Source organism: Atractosteus spatula, chromosome 21 (assembly GCF_055471065.1).
Source record: "Atractosteus spatula isolate fAtrSpa1 chromosome 21, fAtrSpa1.hap1, whole genome shotgun sequence".
NCBI lineage: Eukaryota > Metazoa > Chordata > Actinopteri > Semionotiformes > Lepisosteidae > Atractosteus > Atractosteus spatula.
The window spans coordinates 14114289-14128943 of record NC_142726.1 but is presented as its reverse complement, the minus strand read 5'-3'; the positions used below and the strand labels follow the sequence as shown (position 1 = coordinate 14128943).

The window sequence follows — 14655 nt, the reverse complement described above, 5'->3', positions numbered from 1 at the left end:
ATGGAGCCCAGTGAGTGCATGGGACACTGATGAGCTGAAAGAGAGTGGTAATTGCCAATTACAGTTGTGCATTACCAGAATTTTAACATCTTCAATCATTCTAAATAAGTACTGATGCAGAAAATGGCAGTGCAATTTGCACTATATACTGGGCTGTGCATTCAAAACCAGTGCTGTTGTAATCTTGAGAAAGGTCCTTCTTTGATTGCCTTGGTACATTCCCTGCTGTATAAAAAGCTCTCTTTGTGGCCATTGTGGATGAGAATTTGTTTTGTAGTTAAATGCAAAAGCAGAATTGCATGGAAGTCTGACTCTGCAGGACTGTGGAGTCTTGCCCCTTTAGTGCGATTCAGTTTGTGTGTACAAGATGAGGTAAGTAAGCAGGCATTTTGCCTTAGCTCTGAGCAGTGCTGAGGCTTGCAAGACCTTTGATGGAATTTTCTAAGCCTAATGTGGAGAGAGGTTAAAGCATCCAATGATTCATGACCCAGATCTAATAAAGCACACTTCAGACTTGCCAGGTGCAATGAGGTGGAGAATAATTTTTAAATGGCTTGAGAACAAATACCCATGCACCATGATGGTCTTGCCAAGAGGCTCACTCCGTCACAATAATAACTGCAAAAAAGAACAACCAAAAATAGAAATGAGAGAATGTGACACATGCACAAGTGCAAAGGTCAGATTAACAGATGTATTCTGACAGCTGGAAACACCCCCCCAGCTAAGAAGACAGAACATTTCAGCTCACTCTGTGGATTGTTTCAGTTGCTGGCAATAATTAAATTGAAATATCTGTATGCTATCAGGGTGTTCAGTCTGATGTAAGTACTGTGTTGTCGGGTGTAAACTAGTTATTTTGGTGCTGTTACTAAGATAAGTGTTTTTTTAAATTAATCTGAAAATTAATTTAAACCAGTGAATAACCTCCAGTATGCAGGTAAAGGGCCAATCAACCAAAGAAAAAAACATCACTTAAGTGCAGTGGGGGAACTCTACTATAAAGACTTTGGCAGGATGGTTTTCCGTTTCCCAAGAAACATCACAATCCATTCTGGGTAAAGCAGACAATTTAAGGTAATAATATAACTGGAGGAACGTTTAAAATGAGATTCACTGGGATAAAGAATGTTGATTATGGTCTCGGCATTAGTTTGATATTTATTAATCCAAGTTTTAAAAGTTAAGACTGTCAGCCCGGCTGCTTAAACATGCTTTTCAGGGAGCAGCTTAAATTCTGATTGAGAAGCATAACTGGGAGTGGCACAGAGCATTCCTTAGAAGTCATTCATGAAAGTCTGGAAATGCATGTCTGTTTTGAGGAGGATAAAAGGGTATAAGGTGGTTGATGAATTTTTTTACATTTGAAGCTAGGGTTTTTAAATTACTGCTTTCCTGCCACCTGCAGGCTCCTCTCTTATGGTTCCTTTAGTATAAATAGAATCTGTGAATTCTACAGGCCATTTTAAAAGCTAGTCTTTTATAGAGATGAGAATATTTTATATTGGCTGAGGTGAAGGCTTGAATGGGGCTTCAGATGAATTTTTGTGACTTGCAATCCTGTTAGATAGGGTAATGGATTGGAAATGTTCTAATACGCTGAACTTGCAAATAATGACAACCTTCAGCCACGATTGCATTCACATCAGAGGGTTATTCCTAGCAAACATCTCAGATAGAAATGGGAATTGGTTTTATAATGCATAAAAGACTGGACTGCCTCCAATTTTACCTAAGCACTTTGTGCCCAGGAAACCTCCAGAGAATTGCAGATTTACGCTTTGTATACATTTGATAGCTTATTTTAGTACACCTTTGAAATTTGGGGTCAATGAAGTCAGATCTTACCCTTCCGGTTCTGGCTCAAAGTGTGCTATATAGTACTTTTCAAAAAGCATTTAAACCAAACAGGATCTGGTCTCAGCATGAATTAATTTGGGTTATGAGTAGAGATCCTTATCAGCTGTTTCCAAACCTCTATTGCTCTGGGTATAGAGCTTGGCTAAAGTAAGGTTAACAAGATTAATAACTTAATGACTGTCAAATCAGTCTCTACTTCATGGTAAACCGTAGCTTTTCTTGAATGGGGACAGTAAGCAGTGATGACCACACTACTAGAAAGCATGTCCACTGCAGTGGATAGGGAGAAGTGCTGAGCATCCAAACCTAGCTCAAAAATGTGGCAAACGGTCATCTGATTTTTGGAAATACTTGATCCTGGGGTCTCATCCTCATGCAGATAAGACTACTAGGTACTGAAACGTTATGGTACAGCTCGGGTAGTTCTAAGAAATGTCTGTCTAAAAGTGATTTTTGTGCGAGCTTTAGGAAATCCCCTCCATTGTGAAGGGATGTTTAAATTACCAAGTAAGTGTATGCCTACCCCCACCTCTCCTCCACCCTGCCACACATGAAGTAGTTATACAAAATAACTAAGGAAGAATAGTACTGTAACTTCGCCATGGCCCAGACTACAATTGAATCTAATAAGCTACTAGAATAGAAGTACTCCATCACTACACATTAGTAACACCTGTGTATGCTCTAGCTTAAGCAGACTCTCAGCCTTGCTTCAGGGGAGCCTGAGCTCAGCTGGTTCTGTACTTAACTACTCCCAATCCATCTGGTGTAAAATGCAGGAAGTTACAACAAGAACCAGAAGACCCTCCAAGGTAAGGGGCACCTCTTCGTAAGTGGTCAAGTTACAGAGCAGCATAGTAACTTTCCCCAGTGCTCCTAGTTAAATAGAGGGTGACTTAATTGGCATGTTTCAGGATGACGTGTGGAGATCCCTGCTCTTGCCCAGCATTTTGGAGAAAGGGCATCTTCAAAGAGTTGAAGGTTGCTAGATAGGTTCTGAAGAAAACAGGCCTGTAGCAGCTGCAGAAAGCAAACAGCCAGGAAACCCTGTTCACTGTGCGCTTGGCACCTTGGTTGCTGTGCTGTTGCAGCATTGATAAGCCTGTGATCCCTTGGTGCTGTTGATACTCATGTTCTTCTACAATTGCAAGGCTTAGGCTATTTAATTGAACAACCACAACTGAAGCTCCTTGGTTATTGCAAGGCATGATTCATCTCTATTCAGACCTAACCAGTACATATCCCCAGCTTTCCCTCATTATACATGTTAACATATAGCACTTTTCCTGCAGGTAACATTGTTGCCTAGGAAACACTACCCCTGCAGGTACTGTTATCAATTACTGTTCTCCCCATGATCTTCACATTAATAAAGCATCAGATTATTGATCTGTGGCATTAATAAGGGGTACCACAGAGGACAGTTCAAAGGTGTTAATGGCTGTATACAAAGAACTTCCAGTGACACCTTAACTTTATTGCACAGACATGCCAGAAGATCACCATACAAACCACATTACAGATGCAGTGTTGAGGATGTCCCATTCCTGTTGTAGACCTTCAATTACCAGTCTGCCTTCTTCCCATGTGATTAACAGGGCTTTTTTTCCTAATAGGAGAAAAAAAAATAACAGCATACCTTTCAAGAGAAAGGAGAGGCCAATGACCAGGTCCTGACACTTGATCATTGTCTTGGAATAACTGTTCAATACCAACAACATTCCTACACTGGAGTTCTTGGCTTTGAGGGCACAAGCTCCTCAACCTTACCCAGATCATGAGCCATCATTTGAGGAAAGAATGGCAACACCATCCCACACTTGTCCAGTGGAAATACTGCTGCTAGTAAACTCACTTCAGCACAAAAGCATTAGTCCAATAACCCAGTCATTTTACCTAAAAGGACCTTCAATTTCTTCCCCATTTCTACAGTGAAATAAGTATAGCAGTGCCCTACCTGGGATTTCAGTGGAGGGATCTCTCCTTACTTACTGTGCAGCAGCATCTAGCTGGGTTTCCGTGTCCCAGAGACAGGAACACAACTGGGCTCTTCCTTGTATACAGCTTTCCTCAAGATGAATCTTCCAGGTATCCAATGCAAGGTATTGTACATACCCATGAAGTCTCAATTCTGCAGACAGAATCACAAGTCTGTGCTTAAAACTGTACAGTCTCCAGACTCAGTACAGAAGAGCAGCCAACTAACCCTCATCAGAGTCTTTGAAATACTAGGACACTAAGCAACATAGACAAGCTGTGCTTTTTTGCATGCAACATCCTGAACAGCTACAACAGACTAGAACTTCACCTCAACCCAACATGTGACCCACCTAATAGCCGACGCACACCATCTCAGCACAAGTAGCAATCCCTACTGGACAGCATTACTTACTGCATTTCCAAGCCACAACACAGCTTCTCAAGTCCAACAGATCAGCTAGCTTCAATAACAGTGTTATGATTGAATTGTCCAAGTCATTGACATCTTGCTCGTCTCATCAAACAGATCCCACTATTCCTGAGCCATTGGAACAGCAGCAACACAACCAACAATAAATAATTCTCCTCTCCAACTCAATGTAAATGTTTTCCTGCCAAGCTTCACTTTTATAAGCTTCTTTGTTAATTACAGGGGCTTGGCTAATTCCATGGGAACCTATCCCGAAAGCCCTACAATCCTCATGAGGAATGTCCAGGTGTGTCTTGCTCAATAATGCACACCTGCTTCCAGATCCCTACCTGCTCAGAAGCCATCTTGGCTCAGAGAAACACCACAGTCTGGGCTTGAGCCAAAATGGAAGGTTCCTATGGAAGCCTTCTAGAGACACTACAACATTGCTTTAATACATTTTCCTTGAACATTATTAGAAGTGTGTTCTTTCTAAACCTTTTAGCATACCTCAATCTATTTCAGGAATAGATTAAGAAAGAAAGATAATGATTGTATATATATTCCATTACACAAATAGAGATTTGTGATTTTAACATTGAAATCACTTCAGCACCCAATATTATTTCTCTTCCTACGTCAGAATGCTTGTCAGTGCCTGCTATGATTGGAACAGTGTTCTCAGTTGATGTATTGCAAAGGAGAAAGTCAGAGCTACATAAGAAAAACATGCTTTGCTAATGGAGTCCTCTGTATTTAAAAAATAATACTGATTGATGAGAGTGTTGTAATTTCAGTGGACTAAGGAGATTGAGGCATGACTTTGAAACATAGAATTTGCCTTCTAATGTTTTTGTTGCGCTGTTTTGGCTAATGATTGTTTACAACTTTTTTTTGTGTTGAGCAGCCTCCTTCCATTTTCACGGAGAATTGGGCTGGTGGGTTGGTAAGTAGGCATTTAAATACATTAGCAGGGTAATTCGTTTGGATAATCAGTAGAGTCTGGAAGAACATTTTATTTGTTTCTGCTTATGGTTTTGGTTTTTCCTCATGTACTCAGACAACCCCATCACCTGTTAGTGATGAAGCTGAAGCTGTGTCTAATGATAGCAGTAGGAAAGAACAGGTCTGGCAGATGTGAGAGCAAAGAAGTGGCTTCAGTTCAAGAAACTCCGATAAGGGGAGAGACATGAGAGTGACAGTCTGAGGAGACTGGGGAGAAGAGTATCGAAGGAATTCTGGAAGGGACCGAGAGAGATCACTTATTCCAGGTGGAAATTGTCCTTTATAAAGAATGTGATTATTTAAAGAGAGCAGCCTGTTTAGTGTGAGAACGGGGCTCTGCAGTAAGTCCACTGTGAATGAGAGAGAGAGAGTTAAGGGTCCACTGAGAGGTGGAGTGAGTTAGCAGTGGTGGCTGGGCACAGGAATGGTGTGCTGACAGCTGTGTGTGCACAGCCTAGGACACAAGGGTGAGATGTCTGAGAAGTTGTGTGGGTTTTAACATGAGTGTGTGGAGTCTCAGCCTGGGAATGAGGTGCTGGAGACTCTGAGCTGTGTGAGACCCAGCCCGGTGGTGTCGGGAGATGATGTCAGTGGCAGGAAGCGGACCTGGAAGTCCAGGGGCTGGCTGATCACGAGAGGAGGGAGCAGGAAACTCCATGAGTCATCGGGAGCAGGCGGCTCCTGGAGGGGTGGCTAGGAGCAGGGGGCTCCTTGAGAGATTGAGAAGTGACACTGAGGTGCAAGGAAGGCCTTGAAGAGTAGCAGCCTCGGTTGTTGCTGTTGGCCTGCCAGTAAGGCAGAGAAGGCAGTAGAGCAGGTCTGGTCAAACAGGATCGGTTCATTCGAGGGCGTTCCACTGCTGCTCCCCGAAAAGGACTAGCCAGAGGGTGAGAGCTAGAGGCGAAGCTCACTGAGCTCGGGAAACCACGAGTGAAGGGCTCGGCGATGCGAGGAACCTCAGGCATGAGCTCAGAGGAGATGAGAGAGGACAGAGGCGTAGGAGAATTGTAGACTGTGGGCCTGAGAGTCCATGAGCTGGGGGCCCACACATCTTGGTGTAGGCGTCTGGTTGCTCAGATGAGTGGGCTGTGATTATCAGCAGGAGAGGAGAGTGTGTGTAAAGAAAGAAAAAGTGGAAAGAAAGTTCCCCAGCAGGCTGTGAGGGGTGTGGGGGTGTGTCTGGAGTGTTAGATATGTCTGTTGGTGCCCATAGTGGCGTCAGACGCCTCTGTGCAATCAGCCAGCTTTCTTTGAGCTAGTTCTTCCTCCCTGCTGCTTTCAACAGCTGGCAGAGTCTCCGCCTGAGCCTCGCGCAGTATTCGTGATACTTGTACAGGACACCATTAGGCTCTGGCGCTGATCCTTCTCTTGACCTCTTTAGGAAATTGTTCATCTCCTGCCAGGTAGGTTCAGACTCTTCAAAAGGAAGGGAGGGTTCGTCTGGTTTAACGAGTGTAACCATGTTGTCTGGGGTCGCTGTGGGTTCTTCCACCTCCTCTCTTGTGAACTCCAGCTTTCCTCATCTTTTATCCATATATAAAGCTTAGGGTTTATATGCACTGAGACTGAGAAATTTGAATTTATTTGAATATAATATGTACTTCAGTACAGTGCACTAATGTTGAAAATTATGCGACTGAGTTAACTAGTTACTGCAGTTAACCAGTTATAAAAATGTAGTTGCAGTGTGATTATACGGTGTGAACTACATTGACATGGACCAAGAGAAACGTGAGAGGATGTCATGGGGAAGTGTAGTCAAAAGTTCCTACACCAAGAGTTGTGGGAGAATGGCACAGGTGATCCAGCCATTTTGTTGAAACCTACAGCCTGTCCTGTTTCGAGCAATCATGTCTCATGAGATGATCGAATCAAACTGATACCAGTAGCCAAAAGGGCTGCATGGATTGAATACTGTCCTCTCATTTGAACTTTCTCATGTTCTTGTAACTTCTTAAATGAACTTCTTAAATGAGCTGCATGGCATGACAAATAAAAAGTACAAAGGTAGTAAACTGTGTGGTAAGATAAATAACGTTATATACCAGTAAGTGTCCTGCAAAGATCCTTAGACCCCACAGCTCACCTACAGTACATGTTTCTAAATTCTTTCATTCACATTCCTGTGGCTCTCAGATACTAATAAATATTAAATAGCCTAACTGTGATTACTCAGGTGGACATGGAAAAAAAGCGATTTTGAAACGTGTAACTCATGGGGGCTTCTGAACGCATGCTCGAGGAGGAGGAGCCAAGACAAAGGAAAGCTGCACCGTCTGCCTGTAGCCACGCCCACTCGAGTGACATCTGTGGCAGGCCACGCCCCGCGTACCTGTCCGCCAGGTTCTGCGGGAGAGAAGAACGCTGAGTGAGTTTGTTCCACGGTTTTTAGTCTTATTTTTTCATTTTCGTTTATTTCAATGTAGATAAAATTTTACTCATGTAATTATGAAGTCTAAATCTCGCAGGGGAAAGGGGTAAAACTATAGGGGTATATTCTTTGGGAGCTATATAGCAGTTTTCATGTCTTTTCTTTTCCTAGAAAATGCTTTTCTTGGTTTTAACAAGCCACTTGTGTTACACAGACAGCGTGTCTATTCCTTTTACATGGAGAAAAACTCTGTTGTAGGAGTAAAGACACTGCTGTTTTGCCAGAATGAAAACGTCGCTTTCTGTATATCTTAATCTTTCTTTATCAAACATTTCGTTAGCTTGGTTCACGAAATCAAACGTGTGCATTTATCCAAACCGAAAGTTGCCTACATAGAATTGTAGAGCTTTTTCATTATTTTCTTGAGTATGCTGGGTGATATGTTCTTATATTCGTGGTAAAATGTAATACTTTTCAGTTTAAATTCTAAATTCTGCTGTTTTGTTACTTCAGTTTAGTGTATTCGGGCAGGACATGGATCGAGTTAAATAATGGGAGTATAAACGTAAGTATAAACGTTTTATTCATTTCTTTACACGTATTTAATTCAATTCTGCACTATCTTGCCCTGGTGAAAACGAAAAAACCTTGTTTAAATTGTCTTTGAATGCTCCTCTAAATGCGTCTGTTCTTGTGTTTCCAGCTTGGTGTCTTCGGGCAGGACGTGCTCGGCTCAGCTGCGGGAATTATCTGTGTAAGTATAAACCTTTTTATTCGTTCACACCACACGTATCAAACTGAAGTACAGTATATACTGCACCTCCCGAAAATTGTTGTTGGAAAACGTGATGCACCTTGACAAAAGTGGACTCAAACTAGGAGATACTAGATTTCTTCACGGCAGAAGTGGTTTTGACTCGACAACACCGTATGACTGCGGTTTATAGAAATCATTTTCTGTTTAAATTGCGATTATAATACAGATTCATAAAAAAACGTTTTGTCTTCCAAATTGCATCACATCAATTTAAACGACAGTGCGTATAAAGATGTGGATCAATTCTTCATCTGTTAACTAAATTGTTTCAGAAAGAGAATGGTTACCTAATTGATAGGTAATTGACTGTAGCTGTATTAACTGTTGTGCCTTTAAATGTAAGCCTGAGTACTTCAACACTCTGCTGAACAGGAACATTTTCATCCGCACTAGACTAAGCGCTTTATTCCAACTGTAAATCTTCACTGTTTCATCTTCTGAACGTGTCACTCAACACAGAAACTCAAACTAACTAGCTGGGATAATTTCGAGATCCTGTTTGTAACAGAAAACACAGCTAATACTGATTTCTGTTGTTTTGCAGGAAATCCAACGAAGTTCCAGTCTTCATTCTGGTCGCTGCCTCGACAGATGCCTTGGAGAACCAGTAACTTGCTGTACTGTATGTTTCTATTTTTCAATGTAGTTGCATGCAAATCTTTTCGTACTCTGTTGACTTGTAAAAGCATTTAGCGTTAATGTAGCCGTGCTTTGACACTTTGTAATTTAAATGCATGTTAATTTTCACTTCAAAGCCTGTCCATGTCATTACTGGAATGCTTTGTTTTGTATGCAATTTTCGCTCAATAAATTGTTACTTGAAGTTTGATTTTGTTCTTTCGTTTCTCGTGCAGAGTTCTGTATTCCCTTGGTCCTGAAAAACCTTGATGTTGGTGAGTTTTTTGGCGGAGAGATTTTGCAGTTTCTTTAAAACCATGCGATGGGCTGTTTTGTCCTTGGAGTCCCGACCGCAAGGGGACGCCCTATCGCATTTTGACTTGAGAACTGCAGAGGCTACCCCCTTGTTAAGTGGGTCCAGATTTTCCCGCCAAAAAACTTAGTATATATCGGGTCACTTTCAGGGCGTGGTCTCCTCCCATCAATCAAACCAAGCCTCGCCCACCCCCTATAGGAGAGGGGGTGGGCGGGGGCTGGCTGATTGACCACAGCTCTATCCAAGCCCCCTCACTCCCAGCAGGAGAGGAGGCAGGGTGGTGATGGCTTTGGTCCCTGCAGAGAGGCAGGTCACCTGGAGTGGACTTCGTTAAAAGGTTGTCAGTTACAAGCCGTGACTGATGGGCTGAGTCCGCCCCGGGTGACTTGTCTCTCTCGGGACTCAGCCCATCACCAGCCTGCCTTCCTCTCTCGCTGGGAGTGAGGGGGCTTGGCTAGAGCTATCCTCAGTTCTCCTCCCCCCGGGGCTGTACCTGCGCTCACTGCTAGGGACCCTAAACCCCCCAGAGACTATCTAAAAAGGCGGGAAAATTTGGAGACACTTAAAAAGGGGGTAGCCCCCGCAGTTTTCAAGGCAAAATGCGATAGGGTGCCCCCTTGCGGCTCGTGGCGCAAAGTGCAAAACAACCCTTCGCAGCATTTGAAAAAAAAACAAGACAATGCAGGAAATAAAATCGAGAGCTTTTATTGCAGAATGCACAGCACATACAGTGGCAGCAGTCAACAGGAAACAAGCTGGTCAAGAACTTCACTACATTAAGGTCAAGATACATCAGTGAATCGAAAACATTACAGATCAAGCCGATGGTTTCAAAAATGAACTTGAAGGAAAAGCACACTGTCAAGAATAACTTGCCAAAGCACAACGAGTTGCTGGAGAGGAGCTGGAAAGGAGATCGCCGGAGCGCTGAGGATCAGGAGCCGCAGAACTGAAGGCAAAAGAAAAAGGATCAAATTAACAAGATATCGGATTTGCTGAATCGATTCACTTGACGTTCTGAAGTCTATTAACGTTTTTAAATAAGCTGCCTGAATAAAGAAATATAAAAACACGCTCAAATTCGATAAACCAACAGGTAACTTCAGGAGAAATCACACATTAATCCCAATCCCACTACCCTAAAATTTAGAAAATAGGTTCAGCCACGTAGAAATTCAATGCTACTTGTAAATTTAAGATCAAGTACTACTTACAGCCTGGATCATATTAGATTTAACTCCCCGCATTGAAAACCATCGTTAAAATGTGTTCGTGTTATCTATCATTACCCAATGGATTCAACAGGCGAATAAAAAAAACATGAAAAAGAACCAGCGCCTTAGAGTTTCTGTTCAACAAAAGCACAACGGAACGAAATATATAGTATGTATAAATATATATAGTTAGTATAACCCTGTTCTGGTGTTAAAATGTTGGAAAATACACGTTTCCCTGTCGAGTTACACACATAAACAGAACAACGGAAGGTAGGAATATAACTTACCTTGGAAAAAAATCTTTTTCAGAACTGGAGGCCCGTTCTTGAAATCTTTTTGTCACCTGGAGAAGTAAAAAACAACAACAAACGAGTTAGTTTATAATATATTTTACAATATTTTATAATTTTGGAATCAACAGGTGAATAAAAGAACCAGCGCCTTAGAGTTTCTATTTCTGTTCAACAAAAGCACAACGAAACGAAAATAAGTTATATAGTTAGTATAAATCGTTTTGGTGTTAAAATGCTGGAACATACACGTTTCCCTACCGAGTTACACAGATATTAATAGTACAACGGAAAGTAGGAATATAACTTACCTTCGAAAAAACTCTTTTTCAGAACTGGAGGCCCGTTGTTGAAATCTTTTTGTCACCCGGGGAAGTAAAAAAACATCAACAAACGGATTAGTTTATAATATATTTTACAATATTTTATAATTGTGGAATCAACAGGTGAATAAAAGAACCAGCGCCTTAGAGCTTCTGTTCAACAAAAGCACAACAAAACGAAAATAAGTTATATAGTTAGTATATCCCTGTTCTGCTGTTAAAATGCTGGAAAATACACGTTACCTTGTCGAGTTACACACATATAAATAGTACAACGGAAGGTAGGAACATAACTGGTGGTCCGTTCTTGAAATCTTTTTTTCACCTGGAGAAGTAAAACAACAACAAACGAATTCGTTTATAATATATTTTACAATATTTTATCATTTTGGAGCGGGAATCGCCGAAAAGGTGATTACACAGCTGCTGACTTTATAAAGCAAATGTTTGAAGGTAAACTACAGCCTTTTATCGATAAAGGAAAAAGACCTAGAGGTACCATATCTTAAAAAACATACAAATTAAGACTTCGAGAGCACGCTCAAACGGACAGAACACACATTTCGGCGTCCTAAAACACAAATTAAACCGAAACAAATGCAATAACAAAAGCAGAAACAACAACACATTTTTGTCTAGCTTCCCTGAAAGTGAGATTTGATTTTTTTGCACTTAAAACAAGAAAATTAGAAATAAAACGCACACGCACCTAACGCCGCAGAACCTCTCCCCGCCGCCATCTTGCCGGGCGCACCTGTGGAACAGGTGGAGGGGGCGTGTCCGCTGAGGAAGGTCACTCTGGAGGCGGGCTCGGCTCCTGAATGACAGCTGTGGATTCCGCTACAAGGGTTCAACACGGATGTTACTGAAGATAAATAGAAACGTTAACTCACCGAATCATAGATAAAGTATACAACCGCTAAGGATTTTCAGACACCCTGATACAGTGGCATTCCCCTGTGAGGCTGTTTGCCGGTATGGTTTAGCTTGCGGCCGGTTGATTGAATCAAGAGAAATGTGCTGCTGAGAGACCCCTGTCGCTCCTAGTTAGGACTGCACCTCTCTTGCACTGCTAGTGCCCCACCTGTCCTGCAGGTGTCAAAGTGGTATAAGGGGCTGCTTTTTAGAATTCATAACTATTCATTTACAAAGGACTTAAACCCCCCATTTTCCCCTGTTTTGGAGGGCCCCGAAAATGGAGCCCCCCAAAACGGCCGGCGTGGTAGAGAACAGCCACCTCCACAAACTCACCCCGCCAGAGCGAGAGCCGAACCCGGGGCTTGGATCTCAGACTGACGGGGAGGCTCGGGGCTCGTCTGTAACTCACGACACTCAGCGGGAGTCGATCTGCTTTTTTAAACTTTAGAAGTGTCCGATGGTTCAGCCCGCGGAGCCACCAGGCCGGCCACGCAAAACACGGGCATGAGCATCTCTTATTCAGTCTAAAGCCAAGTCAGTCCCGAGGCGAGGCGGTTCCCCCTGTTTGCTCGCTTTTCGAGCAATAAAGCTACTAAGACGCCTTTGTAAAGCGCTTTTCTAGCGTTTTGTGCGACTGGACATGACTTGTTTATCTTTTCGAATGACAGTGAAAAATAAAGTATCGACATTTGCAGTAGAGTTGGGGGAGCCTGTAAATCATGTGTCAGACATGAAGTCTGAGAGGTCAAAATGTTTATGTTTTTTATTTTTTAAAAAATGTATGAAGACTACATAAAAAAACTACATGAACGATTAAACGCATCTAAATGTTTTATACCCGGTGTCTTGGCTGAGTATCCCTTTGGTTACTTTATACCAGTAGGTGTCACGATGTCATATATTTCCATGGGCGTTTGACAAGGTTCCTTCAGATTAAAGATTTAAAAATCAAAAGCAATACATGTAAATACAATGGGAACACGTCTTCGCTTAGATAACAGAATAGCGATAAGAATGTAATAACTAGTTTTGCTATCAGTAGAGCATCAAATCGATCCTTATTATTACTATTAGATAAGCTATCATTTAATATACTATAAAATAAAGTTACTGTTGTCAAGTGCAAAGAGTGCTGGTGGTAAAAATGTTAGCTATGAATATCAGATGGCTGGTAATGAACTAGTGGAAGCAGTGTATTTAAGAACTTAATATTAACATATATTATCTCTCTAAGAGAGAGGGATGCAAATTAATTTTTATTAATTTAAAAAGTCGTCAAAATTCAATTTGATGTTGTACACTGTATACACAGGTTATACAGTGAAAAGAGTTGGGGACCACTGTCCATGAGTGACGTACTGTACAGTGTATCTGTGCTTAATCCAAATTTAAAAGACGAATTCTGAAACACTGTGGCGCTAGGTTATTAGGTTGACACTAATTTATAATCTTTTACTATTCATGATCTGAATCCCTGAGGATAAATAACGTATTTTGAATTAAACTGAATTGGAAACAAATCGTAAATGTTCAATTCAAGTTTCAACGAGGTTACATAATCAATACTTCAATACAATGACATGGATAATGACGTTTTTAACTTTGATATATGTTCAATTATTTTTTGTGAAAAAAATATTTTCAAATATTTCCAAAGGCTGCATGTGTGAGAGAGTAAGAGTTTCCAATGTTGTTTTACAGATGTGTTATGATCTACCTTGGGTAATTTGGTACAAAGTGCCCCTAAAAAACAATTTCCTGGTTCTTTTTCACGTTTCCGAATTTGCTTTTTCATAAATTTGCTTTTTCGGTCTCGTACTACAGGAGGTGCTAATTCTAGTATTTTTAGATACGTGGATCGAATCTTTAAACGTCCCTTGATTTCCATTTTTAAAACGGACACAAGGAGAAACTGGTTGCTTCAGATTTAAAAATTATTGCCATAAGTATTAAGACGTGCTTAGTAACGCTTTTTTAAAGTACAATTGTTTGATAATATTCGCTTTTTAAAGGCTAGACCCGCAACTGTTGTGATTACGGTATGATATTGGAGACAAACTTAATTTTCCTGTTCACACAAACGCACAGCAAAAACCGGTATTAAATGCAAAATCAACCTTCTCCCACCCAGCACTCCGCAAACAGAGAAACAAAATTGCAGTCTTACCCTCAATCCGGGGCCAACTTCACGGAGCTGGTCAGATGATCACCAAACAGCCCAGTTATCCGAGTTCCACATGACACACGCAGTGTGGAGGATGTCCCATTCCTGTTGTGGAGCTACAGCTGCCAGTCTCCACTTGACCCACGCGGAAAAAAAAAAAAAGATCTGCAGGGTTTGTGTTTTTTTCAGCAGGGCGAAAAAAACAGCACAGCTGTCCTTTGTTTCTTGAAAGGAAGAGATTACTTGACCACGTCCTGACACTGTGTTGGTCATGGTAGCATTGCCTCAGAGTAACAGCTCAATAGCAACACACCTCCCCAGGCCAGTCACACTGTGGACTCCCTCCTCAACCTCACCCAGATCATAC

The 14655-nt window shown here is 41.6% G+C and overlaps 2 long non-coding RNA genes across 2 annotated transcripts; both read right to left on the bottom strand.

Annotated features, from left to right (window-relative positions):
* Window positions 1-10143: 10143 nt before the first annotated feature.
* LOC148817259 (uncharacterized) lies at window positions 10144-11242 on the bottom strand. The gene is made up of 3 exons (XR_016094606.1): window positions 11195-11242; window positions 10881-10936; window positions 10144-10325 (listed from the first exon to the last, which is right to left on the bottom strand). It is a non-coding gene; the product is annotated as an uncharacterized LOC148817259 (long non-coding RNA).
* Window positions 11243-11449: 207 nt separating this feature from the next.
* LOC148817258 (uncharacterized) lies at window positions 11450-14374 on the bottom strand. The gene is made up of 3 exons (XR_016094605.1): window positions 14292-14374; window positions 11916-12046; window positions 11450-11531 (listed from the first exon to the last, which is right to left on the bottom strand). It is a non-coding gene; the product is annotated as an uncharacterized LOC148817258 (long non-coding RNA).
* Between the last annotated feature and the right edge of the window lie 281 nt (window positions 14375-14655).